This window comes from Rhodnius prolixus, unplaced genomic scaffold (genome assembly GCF_049639745.1).
Source record: "Rhodnius prolixus isolate KJV_2025 unplaced genomic scaffold, Rpr scaffold_4, whole genome shotgun sequence".
In the NCBI taxonomy this organism is placed as follows: domain Eukaryota; kingdom Metazoa; phylum Arthropoda; class Insecta; order Hemiptera; family Reduviidae; genus Rhodnius; species Rhodnius prolixus.
Window position 1 is genome coordinate 37,440,406 of NW_027411614.1, and position 13,351 is coordinate 37,453,756.

The 13,351-nt window shown below is 35.0% G+C and overlaps 1 protein-coding gene across 5 annotated transcripts in view; it reads right to left on the reverse strand.

Moving 5' to 3' along the window:
- The window catches only part of RhoGEF2 (Rho guanine nucleotide exchange factor 2), a 501,746-nt gene that overhangs the window by 271,135 nt on the left and 217,260 nt on the right, over nucleotides 1-13,351 (reverse strand). The gene's annotated exons all lie outside the window — the stretch shown is intronic.

Here is a 13,351-nt window from a genome sequence, read left to right on the forward strand (position 1 = left end):
TCCGGACAGTGTTCTCTCGTTACAGACAACACTGTCCATCACCGGACAGTGAGCTGTAAGAAGCTCCTAGGAAGAGAAAATCTAAGGGTCAGCTGCTGGATTCGAACCCGGGACCTCCGCGTGGGAGTCCAGTATGCTAACCTCATAGCTAATCCCTTCCCTCTAAAATTTATTTAGTTATTTACAAACTGTATAATACAATAAGTAAATTAGAAGATGGATGAGATATGGTGCGTGAATAGCAGGAGGAGAGAAACTACCCAGCGGTAGCACTCTCGGCAGGAAACCGATTATGAAGGTGATGGTCTTCAGATCTCAAGGAGCCTCGAGGCCATTGACGATTCACAGTCTGCTAGAAGGATTGTTAGGAATGTCAAAGAAGCTGAGAGACTGTACAAGAGGATTTGACCAAGTAAAGAGAGCAGCATGGAACTTGTGATTTTTCGAACTGGGAAGTTGTTTTTCGAATGGGATGTTGAGGTCGTTGTGAAGAGTGAGGTTAGTCACCGTAGAAAGAGGCGTCAGCTATCTGTCGGAGGAGTTTTGATTGAAATGTCTGTACAGTCCTTAGGTTTGTAGGTTGAACCCCACAGCTCCAGTCTGTAAGTCCACATAGTTTGAGGATAGGACTGTATATCAAATGTTTGAGTTCTATGGGCAATTTGGAACGTCGTCCAAGTAGACTGTAAAGCAGTTTCGCTCGTGCTCAATGAATTTTACTATTTTTTTCTTTTCAAATATTCTAGAAACCAGAACTTGCGACTTTTTTTTGTTTTTTGGTACAGCAAAGAGATGCGAAGAGGGCGACTTCCCCCGCAAACTGGATCAAAGCAGGTTTCTCTTTGCGCCTCAACAGAATGTTAAAGAGAGGGCGTAAATGTGAATCACAATCCATGTAAGTCGATAATTATACAAAATAGTTTATATTTCAACTCTAAACGTTTTATTTATTAGGTTACCCTTCACATCTTATGATAACCGAAGAGAGAAAACGCATTGCACCCTCTCACTCAATATCTTACTCTCTCGAATATCGACAACATCTTATATTCAGTTATCTGCCACTACAATCGCTAGGGAATCGTAAGAAGTGGAGAACTTAAAACGCCTGAAGCCCAAACTATGACACAACCTAGGAGATGACGCAAAAGACTATCTCATAGTAAAAGGGAAATCCAGATGGATTTGTCAAATAAAAAAAAAACAAAAAACGAAGGTCATGCATTCGCCTAAGAACGTAATTATTTCTAATATCACGCAAAGAGGAGCAATTAAATAAACTGTAATAAAATACTACTCATAAAAGTAGTTCATAAAATAATGAAATCTTACCTTTAAAAAGAAATGTTAACAGTAATGCCACATACCTGAAACAATAAGGAAACAGTTAGTACAAAAATACTGTAATTTATCTGTGTGGTAAGTACGTTAAGTATAACAATACAGTTCTCTCAAGTATACAAGGAGATATTTAAGCATTCCTCACAAGTATCACACTTAGTTTATTTAAAATGTAAAATATACCATAAAATAAGAGCTAATTAGAGATCATGAATTAAATGGTACATTTAGAATAACAATTTTGTAAGTAGCGAGAAATACCAATATTTAGTTTTTCGAAACTTGAGTTACCTCTTAGAAATTGAAGAGGAAAACATTTTAAGATAGACGAGAAAATTGTTTAAAAGCATTATTTAAAGTAAAAAAATCGAATAAACAACCATCATTTTATTAGTTACTGTTTAATGTCCACCATATTAAAGGCTCTCAAACGGATAAGATCCCGTTCGCTTTAGGTACAGGCGTAATTTAGGCATCCTATGCAAGATGGATCCGCTTTTAGGTCTTCCTTTTGACGGGAAAGATTTCCTAGGTACAGCTTTGGTTTTTCATAATTCTAACAAATGAACGTAGCAGCTTTTCCAGATTCTTTTCAACCAAGAGAATCGTAAATAAAAATATTAATAAAATGTTGCCGAAGATTAATGTATAAAAAAATGTATGCCTAAAATTATTTTCCAATATTTTTGAAAACATTTTTTGATTTTCTCAGGGAAACTAATAAGTAATTTTTCTTAGAGCAGAGGAGGTTGCGAAGGATTTGCGAGGGTTTTTCTTTTTTTTTTTTAAATTCATCATTTGAGGGGTGGCCCTCATCTTATCAAATGGACCTCCAGGTTCAAAATGTTCCACACGCCTGACTTACGGAGCTTCTTGCCACAGCTCGAAATCCAGTTTCAGTCCAGAATATTCCAAGCTTGAATTATACAACTTGAAATAACTATATGTTAATATAATTTATTGGAATTTTGACGGTAGTTATGGATGGTTAGGCATACGTAACTACATACAGGTAAATTAATAGGTCGCCTCGTAACACACCATTCCAACGTAATGTCATATTCTATTCAAATTTACTGTTATTGCAACACTCATTACTTAAATGTATTCACTTATAGCTGCTTTAATATACCTACATAATTTCCTACGAAGTACTTAACTTCACAACTAGACTACAATTTGAGCCGTTCTCTGCACAACTTGATTAACTCCATAAAACAAAAAGGTGGAGAAATGCGATGAAATAATGTTTTACATTGTTTTTTTTTGAAAAAACTGTTTATAATATAAATTCAATAAAATTTACCGGTATCATTCAGTGCATGCGAATGAATTTGAGTTGAATTATTACAACGATTTTCATCAGAGCACGGAGTTAATTAAAATGACTTCTGAAATAAATTATTTATCATTCAAAGGCCAAAAAAATGTTTGCCGTTAAATGGTGTTAATTATTTGGGAAATTTATTATAAATACAAAAAAGCTACGAGGGTCGTTTGAAAAGTCCGTGCAAAGTCAGAGAGATAGCACCACTGGCGCGTATCGAGGTTATGTTTAGTTAGTAGCATCTCTTGGAAGAACACACACCAAGTTTCAGCCAGATCGGTCTATTTCTTTGTGTTTGGCATTCGTTTGAATCGAGGAAGTCGAGTGATTTTCAAAAAATGGGCGAAAAAGAATTTCGTGTGTTGATTAAACACTACTTTATGAAAGGCAAAACGCCTCAGGAGACCAAAGAGAAGCTTGATAAACATTATGGTGACTCTGCACCTTCGATTAGAACAGTTTATAAGTGGTTTCAAAATTTTCGGAGTGGCCATATGGGCACAAGTGACGCTGAACGTTCTGGAAGCCCTGTTGAGGTTACTACTCCAGAAATCATTGATAAAATCCATGATATGGTGATGGATGACAGAAGAGTGAAGGTGCGTGAGATTGCTAGTGCTGTGGGCATCTCGAATGAACGGGTACATAATATTTTGCATCAACATTTGGACATGACAAAGCTATCCGCAAGATGGGTGCCGCGATTGCTCACGCTTGACCAAAAACGAAATCGTGTAAGGACGGTTTGCAGCTGTTCCAGAAGAATCCGCAGGACTTTAAGCGTCGTTTCGTCACTGTGGATGAAACATGGATACATCACTACACTCCTGAAACCAAAGAACAATCTAAACAATGGGTTACCAAGGGGGAATCTGCGCCAAAAAAGGCGAAGACCGTTCCTTCGGCCGGAAAGATTATGGCGACTGTCTTTTGGGATTCGCAAGGAATAATCCTCATCGACTATCTGGAAAAGGGTAAAACTATTACAGGTGCATATTATTCATCGTTATTGGACCGTTTGAAAACCGAGCTGCAAGAAAAACGCCCACGATTGGCCCAGAAAAAAGTCCTTTTCCATCACGACAACGCACCAGCTCACACCTCAGCAGTTGTGGTCGCAAAATTATTGGAAATAGGGTTCCAACTCGTTTCACATCCTCCCTATTCTCCAGACTTGGCTCCCTCGGACTACTATTTGTTCCCCAATATGAAGAAATGGCTGGCGGGAAAAAGATTTTATTCAAACGAGGAGGTGATTGCAGAAACGAATGGCTATTTTTCAGACTTGGACAAATCCTATTATTCGGAAGGGATCAACAAACTAGAGCAGCGTTGGACGAAGTGTATAAGCCTAAAAAGAGACTATGTTGAAAAATAAAAAAGGTTTACCCCAAAAAATTAAGTAGTTTTTATTTTTGCACGGACTTTTCAAACGACCCTCGTAAGACTGAACCAAATGCTTTGACCCTTAAATTTAAGATATTTCAAAAAGTGGAGTTAATCGATTTATGCAGTGAACGGCTCATTTATCGAGATTTTTCAATTCTACTAAACCAGGGGGTTGTTCCACTATAATCTACTGGGCGCTAGAATATGAACCTAAATGTTAATGAATGGTCACACTGTCTCTTCCTCCAATAACCTATTTGATTATATTCATCATAAGATCAATTATTACCACAATAAAAACTATTTAGGTAGGTATTTGATAAATAATGAGATTATGTAATAATAATTCTATAAGAAAATATCTGAAAACACTTAAAAAAACAAAATCTGCAAAAGATGACAATTAAAAACTGAAGCTGACAAGCAAGCAAGCAAGTAATTGCAAATATTTTCCTTCCTATAGAAATAGAACAATTTTTTGATGCTGGAAAAGAATTTTTAGATGGGCTAAAGTTCTTTTCAACATCAGAGCATTAGTAAGAAAGTAATTTTTAAAAAGCAGTAGTGAAAGAAATAAAGTTCAGTTTGAGACGAGGATCTCTACATCCTCCAACAAACGAAACGAAATATTACGGTGGGAAAAATAACTTCTTTTTAAATCTTGTTTTTAACGAGAAACTTGAAGATAAAAAAGTGATAGAAAGAAAATGAAGCAATTATATTTTTACAATAGAAAAAACAAATTAGTGTAACATCCAAGATTCTTACTTCTTAATTTTCTCCAAATTACAGGGAACCTAAAATAACATAAAGAATGAAACCTGTTAGCCCCTCGGTGTTAATGGACAGTTCCAAAATCAATAACAGAGCGGATAGGGCTGGTATACAATCCGGAAGTCTTTTTGCAAATTAATGAAACCAGTACAGGACGCATCAATCAATAAAGCTGAATTAGTAATTGAAAATTGAATTGAGAACATTGCAATACATTAGAACCACTTTTCAAGATCACATCGTCACAAGGGTAGCTTGTAGCCAGACATCAAAGAAAAAGTAGAAACCATACTTGTTTTGTTTGGGTAAAGGAACTCTCGAGAAGTTGAAGCCAACGAAATGTTAAGTTTGACAAGCTTGCAAAGTAGGCTACCCTACAATGACGAACTGGAATATTAGAAATTACCTGTTACCGACAAAAAAAAAATATAGGATAACAAAAACAAGCCTTGTTGAAATGACAGGCATACCACAATAACGAACGGCAACAAGCGTACATTTGACTAAGACCATGATGCCCGAATTACCCAGACGGCTATGGAGTTAAAAGTAGGATGAGATCAAACCACATAGTTTGGGGTTCATATAATATCTGTTCAATATCAAGACGAGATAATCACCGCTGTGAGTAAAACGTAACGTAGAATAATACAACAGTCGTGGATTAAACAGGATTAGAAATTAGCCACGACTGGACTGGACGTACGGTTAATCTATTTAATTAGTAATTACTATCTCCATTGTAATCAGAATAATAAAAAAGAATAGCTTTGATTACAGTTCAAAAGTTAATTCTACAGGTAAATTTTGAAATAATAATTTAAATATTACAACAATTCCTTTAATTTATTCATTACGAAATCTAAAACTCCACAATTAGTCTGACTAGCTAATTCGTAAAGAACAGTCACCACAATATTTCTAAATTTAGACACGGATAAACACGCTCAAAAAAAAAAAACAGAATAAGAGCGTGACGAATAAAAATGAAAAAGAAATTGGGTAAGATTATGAGTCGGCAAGGAGGCGGTAGGACGGCAAATAGGAAGAGATCGTAGTGTAAGCCGTAGTAGAGATAGGGTGTGGTTACCAAGGTTACCAGGTCCGACTAACCGCCCCTCTATAGACAACCACTAACTGTGTGCACGAATTTCCAGTGATGCTAGTACAGGGTCGATAACAAGAGGATGTTGGTTGAATACTTCGTCTTGGTCAGTAATGCAGCTCACTCACTATGTACTTCTGTTCCATCAGTGTAAAACCTCTTCAAGAAAGATGAGATATACCTGTAGAATGGAACCTGTGGATTTTACTTCAGTAAGCCCTTTAACGGCTCTGAATCCAAGTATGCGGTAACTTTAAGCACGTTTTTGACAAACATCGACATTCTAAATTAAATTAAAATGGCAAAAATACACCCGAATAACCAATTAATTTAGTTCACACCACCACTAACCAAGTTAGGCTTTACTTTAAGTATGAAATATTATCTTAATTCTGTTCTAAGTTCCCATAATGAGAATCAATGTAAACCCTTACCCTATAGACCAGGGGATCCCCAATTCAGGAAGCCTGTTGAACAAGAATAGAAACAGAAATGAAAGCAAAAACGGAGTTAAAACTACTCGTATATTAAGGTAAACTATAGAAAACACAAATACACTTCGCTAGACTTATGTCAGTACTAAATGACAATACAGAGCTTAATTATGGATAATGTCAGATTGAAACGAATGAAGATAACGTAGGAAGATGACAGCGTCTACAGCATGAGTTTAGTGGTAGCTTCCAGCGAGAGATCTGCAGGAATGTCCTTTTCCAAAGTCCTCCATCCACTCTCGAGAGACTTAGAAGAGAAGCAATGACAGAACGTGCTAAAGCTGCTTTGTAGACTACTTGGTCGGCGCTACGAATTGCCTATAGAACTCAAACGTTTAATATACAATAGTAGCCTAAATGTGGACTTACTGACTAGTGCTGTGGGGTTCAGCCAAACCTACAAACATAAGGACTGTACAGACATTCGAATCAAAACTACTCCGACAGATTACTGACGCTCCTTTCTACGAGGCTAACCTCACTCTTCACAACGACCTCAACATTTCCTACACAGACCAACTCGCCAAGAAATAATATCACGTTTCATACTGCTCTCTTTATCTGGTCAAATCCTCCTGTACAGTCTCTCGCCTTCTTTGACATTCCTGTCAATCCTACTTGCAGACCCCGAAACCTCCTTGAGGTCTGAAGACCATTACTATCATAATCGGTTTCCTGTCGAGAGAGCTACCGCTGAGTAGTTTCTCTCCTTCTGCTCTTCCCGCATTTTTTTACCTCTATTCTTGCTATTTACAATCTGTATATATGAATATACAGATTGTAAATAACTAAATGAATTTAAAAACAAAACAAAAAATTGAAACAGCTGCTAGATAGACGCGTGTTTCATGCGTCATCATCGTCAAAATATGAGCTCATTAACTTTCGAGTTTTTTTTTCTTAAACTAATTTAAATTGAAAACTCTACCAAAAAATAAAACGCCCAACATCAAAACCAATCAATTTAACGTTTAATTCCCTTTTATTCAATACCATATCAAATATCCTAGAAATCAAATAGAACAGCTGCTAGATAAATATTACTTATACTGGGACAAGAATGTGATTCTTTCTATCAGAAAGCATCCTTATGGTGTACTTAATGTGAAGTGCAGTATAAAATTGGTAGCGTTAGCTAGCCAGCTAGACTAAGTTGATTGAGAGATTGTGCAATCGATAGATAGATAGTAGAGAGCCGAAGCGCACAGTACATAGTGACTATATATTGCCCAACTGAGCAGAGGGATCTGCATGTTTAATAACGGAATGACTAGTAACACTGACTACTGACTGATAGACGGCTACAACTAGAGGGGTGGCTACCACATCTACATACAACAAACACCATCCTCTTCAATATCGGTTCCACTCTCCAAATCTAAATCAATAACTTGAGGGAGTAGCAACCAAGTCTTCTTCATGTAAAACAGTCGTTATTCAAATTAAATCCTCCGAACATGAAGACAGTAGACAGAAAACTGAAGTATGTATTAGATAAAATCAGAAAAAAATAAATCTTTTAATAAATTCTTTAAGTAAATTTAAATATAGACTCCGATACAACAGATAACAAGACGATTTTAGCTTCCAAATATTTAGAAAGTTTACGAGCTGAAGATACGTTCTGACTCCCTTACATTTTTATAAAGAATGTTTCTGTAAATGATAACAAAAAATAATATAAATTTGACCCTGAATTAAAATATACAAATAAATAGGGAGTAAATGCCCCACAAGGCTACTTGTAGTGCTAAGAATTCCAACTTCAACAACTAATTTGACTGGTTTTAGAGCTTCTGAATGCCATAGTGACTTGTCACATACATGTACGCAAATTTTACCAGAATCTCTTTCTGATAAAAAAAAAAATAATTAATTTAAATTTTGCTAGTGAGGTAAAATACAAGAAGACACTTCTTAGAAAGTAGATAGACACGAGGAAGAGGGAGCTAGCTGTATCATAGACATAAATCAGCAATCAGTAGCAAAAAGAAAAAAAATTATAATCAGCAACGTAGACTAATTTATAAGTCGCCAACATTCGTTCAATCAATGGGAGTTATGTTTATTTAAAAATTTTAAAAACGTTTTCTTCTTATCAACCATTTTAAGCATCGTTAAATATGTATATTCTTTTTTTCTGCAACCATGTAGGAATGTTCTCATTACTCAATTAAAATCAGCTGTGTAATGCCCAACTTTACCTCACTAGTGGGGAAAAATTCCCATTAGTGTCACTTTCCGTACAAGTGAGTGGAAAAACTTTATTGTGCTTCCTTGATATAAGAAGTTTTGTTATTAACATAAATATTTTCTGTAAAACTTTAATAAGCTTATTTAACATAACTAAATAATTAAAAAACGAATATTAAAAAATAAAATAAAAATTGAAAGGAATATAAAAATAAAAATAATACTTTAATAAATAATTAGATATTTTTAATTATAACAGTTAAAAAGGTTATAGTGTTACCTTATAGAAATTTAAAATGGATTCTAGTGATTCCTGTTTAGAAAACACTCCTCCATCAATAAAAGAAATAGCAGAAAATGTAATAAGTAATGTAAATACGTAAGTAATGTAAATAATTGTAATATAACAATAAATGTTTATAATAAATAAATTACTTTTTGTAGACTGTAAAAATGAAATTTTTAATTTTTTTAGTTAATAAATCTAATGGTTGCGGAAAAAATATAATATTTAACTCGAATGTAAAGTATTTTCCTCACACTCGGCAATTTGCACTTGCACGAGCGAGGGAAGCGAGGAAAAGTACTACTTTCCACATTTGTTAAATAAATAACTATTTCTTACATGAGATGAAATATTGCCATTTCTGTTTGTAAGATTTTCTTATAGCAGTACAATTTTGAAAGAAATATCAGTTTTTGAGGACTACTTAGTCAGAAAAATAATTTTCCCACGGTCATACAAAAAATCCAGTGTTTTAACAAAAAATGGTCACGAGTGCGGAAAAGTCTTCTTTGTGACAAGAACTACCTTTGTTTACTCTCAAATTAAAAAAAAAAAAGGAAAAAAGTCTTTTAATAAACGAAACCATATTTCATGCCAATCTACCAAAATCTATTCCAAAAAATACACCCTAAAAATAAAGTAATCACCTAATTTTTCAGGCAGAGCTTAGGTATCGTGGACGGAGGCGGAAGCTGATACTTTACTACAAACAATTTGCTCTAACAAATAAAAAGTAGTCATACACCCGATTCGAACTGGGGATCTCCCATTTATAAAAGCCACACTGATGGCCACTAGACTAACATCCGCCCCTAAATACAACCTAAAATAGGGTATATAGGTTTCGTGACCGTAAATTGTTAAACTTAGGATTCAAGATTGGCAAGGAATCGGTCAGTTTCTGTAACTCAACCAACCCGCATAGCCACGCCCTGAAGAGGGACAATATATTGTATTTGTCGAAACGTTGGCAAGAAGACGAGTTTGTTTTTTATTTGACCGATTCCTCGGTCTTTCCCAATTATTAAATTATTTTCCCATTAACGAAAAGAGACTTATTATGAAAGAAAAAACATTAAGATGCAAGCAATGAAAAGTATAAACGTTTTCTAATAAGTATAGTATATTACAAAACGTGAGGAAGGCGAGTCTTATAAACGCACGAGTAACTAACGATTGTACTACTCGTACTCGTATTACACAAACTATAAAGATTATAGAACTCAAGTTTCTTGGCATTTATCTTGCTAAAATACAATTAATTAAAAAATCCCATTTTTGTATGTATTTCCCGCGTGATGAATAAACGCAATTGAGAACAATTTCTAATTAGCATAATTTTAAAACTTGAAAACAATGAGACTAGGGAAAGTGGTCAATTCTAACAAGGAAATTTGATATTAGTACGGAAAGTAAGTTACTGTCGCAGAAAGAAACATTTCCCGCACTCGTATAAAATTGATAAACACACGATTTTCCGCATTATCGTAAGTAAATTATTGTTCACTGTTCCCAAGATGGTAGCCTAGCTCGAGAAGAGTTTGCTCAGGGACTTCTCTAAGGAATACTTGGAAGGGCTTCATCTACCCACCCTACCCCAACGAGTTACCAAGTTTGCACTTCAATCAGAATATATTACTTACGTGGGTGCTCGCAAACAATAACTCTTCTTAATTAATGACGCAATATATTCTAATTGTCTTACTTATTTATAGCTTTCACACTAAGTAATTACTATTAACAGGTAATAAGTAGAGAGGGGGTAAGTAAAATGTGAGGTATACGCCTGGATAAGGAAGTAAATTTTTAAGTTTATGCACACAGAACTGGAGTTAAGGCGGAATACTAGACTTGGTAGTAGTAGTAGTAATGGGTACTGTGGTGTTAGGATGCTGGAGACATAGTTGGGGTGGGCTGGCGTTACCTTGACCTGAATCGATCTAAATCGCATAAATAAAGATGCTCATCTCTTCTGAGTCTGTATTAGTGTTCCTCTTATACACACAGCCTCACAAATGGTTTGCTATATTTGATGCTCTCTTTCACATTAATTCTAAATACTAATTCGCAAATAAATAAGCAAACTGAACAGAGATGTAAAGTTTATTTCATTCTGTTTAAATATTTAATAAAAAATAAGATTGCAAATTAGAGGTTATTCACCATCCATTACGTAAACATAGAATAGGAGCGATCCATTTAGAAGAGTTGTACTTGCGATTGTTTAATATTACAAACAATTATCTGATTACTCTGATTACAAGGTGTGGCTATTAAATAACAAGACTGATGCTGCTACAGAAGAACTATGCATGCGCCAAAACCTAACGACCGACAGCTGTGCAGCGTAAAGCCTTCTCTTTCGATTGCAGCATCTCACGTGTTTGTAGAGAAATCTGTCTGACCGGAATCGTCGTTTGTGTAAGAGGTGTTAGTTTCGTTTTGCCGAAAACTTATTACTACACATGTAGTAGAGCAACAGAATTGTCGTGAAATTGGGTAAAACCGCTACTGAAACTTATCTTTTAATAAAAGAAGTTTATGGCGATGAATGTTTATCACGTGCGCAAGTTTTTGAGTGGTTCAAGTGTTTCCAAGATGGCCGAGAAGACGTCGGAGATGATGACCACCTGGGTAGCCCTTCAAGGTCCAATACGGATGAAAATATCGATTATAATTAATCAACATTACTACTACGTGAGGTGCTTGCTCAATTTCCGTGAAAGATTAAAGGAAAAAACGACCCGATTTCTGGAAGAACAAGTCATGGGTTCTCCATCAAGCCAACGCGCCAGCTCACACTGCATTGTATATCAAGACGTTTCTAGCCAAAGTACAACATCCTAGTTTTAGGCCATACGCCTTATTCGCCTGACCTGGCTCCATGTGTGTCTTTTATCTGGTTCCCCAAAGTCAAATCTGCATTAAAAGGAACACGATTTCACAGTCCGTTGAAGCTGTGAAAGAAAAAGCGGCACGCGTTATGCAGGAGCTCACAGAAAAAGACTTCCAGCACTGTTTCGAACAATGGTAAATCCGCATGGAGCGTTGTAGGGATAGGGGAGGGGTGTATATTGAAGGTGATAATCACTAAATATGTTTAAATTTAAATTAAAATGTTTTATAGCAATAGTCTCGTTATTTAATAGCCACACCTCGTAAATTGTTATTAATGTTAATATTTTTTTGAAAATGACAATTAGTGGACAAACTAAAATGAATTTTTATCTACTTTATCCTTTTTTTTTGTTGCACATCATTGATAATTGAAGAGAATTAATACCCTGGTTAGCATACTGGATTCCCTTGTGGAGAGCCTAGGTTCGAATCCAGCTACTGGTTCTCAGCTTTCTATCTTCCTAGATGCTGCTTACATGCTAACTGTACATAGGTCGACAGGGCACTTAAAAAAAAGCTACTGTCGCCAATAACCAAAAATGATGACGCGCAGAATATGGGGCAAAATAATAGCAATAATACTGCGTTTAAGATTTCAGCACATTAGACTCTGACCCATATAAGTGTCCAAAATGCCCAGAGATTGGGAAAACAAACCCAACATCAGCTATAAAGGTATGAACAGCAGTTTGAATATTTAATTAATTTTTATTGTACTATGTGGCAACCTGCAGGGAAATAAGACTTAATTGTTGAATCCAAGTACTTCATTTACTAAAATTTTCTCAGACAAAAGGGGCAGAAATTATAAGATTTAATAAATAAACCAAGACTAGGGTTAAAATTTACATGTTTACGCTAAGAATTGCAGTATTTTTGTCTGGAAAACACAATTTGTTATTTTTCAGTTATAAAAATCTATGGCTCGTGAGTCTAAATATAAAACTAGAGAATTAAACAAAATTTTACTTGCTTTTAAATATAGAATCGCCCCTATTGTTTACACTAAAGGCCACGAACTATTTTCTACTGACATTTCTATTTTAAAATTAGTTCCAAGTTATTTTAAATAACAATACCAAATTTAACAATAAAATAATAAGATTTCTCTTAATATTAACTTAGTTTAATAGTATAGCTTAGTGGTTTAGTGTTATAGCTTTTTTAGTTTGTTTTTCCCCTTTAATTCGCATCATCATAAGACAAAAAGAGATGATTTGGGCGTTATTAAGAGATTTATTTAGCCAATATCATACAAGAAGTTCTCTTAATTACTGTAATTACCCGAGACCCTGATGGCTGAAAAAAAAGGGACAGTAAACATCTGTTTAAGATGAAATGTGTGCTGATTTTATGGTGTTTGCACCAATAGTTTTTTTGAAATAAATGATATTTTCCTCCAAAATTGCAAGATTATACCAACATAATTCTATTTCTTCAATATACATTTTTAGCCACTAATGAAAGTAACAAAAATAAGACTAGATAATGAGAGGACGGAACAAGTAGCCAGCATTAAATATCTGGGAGCGCACCCAAAATTA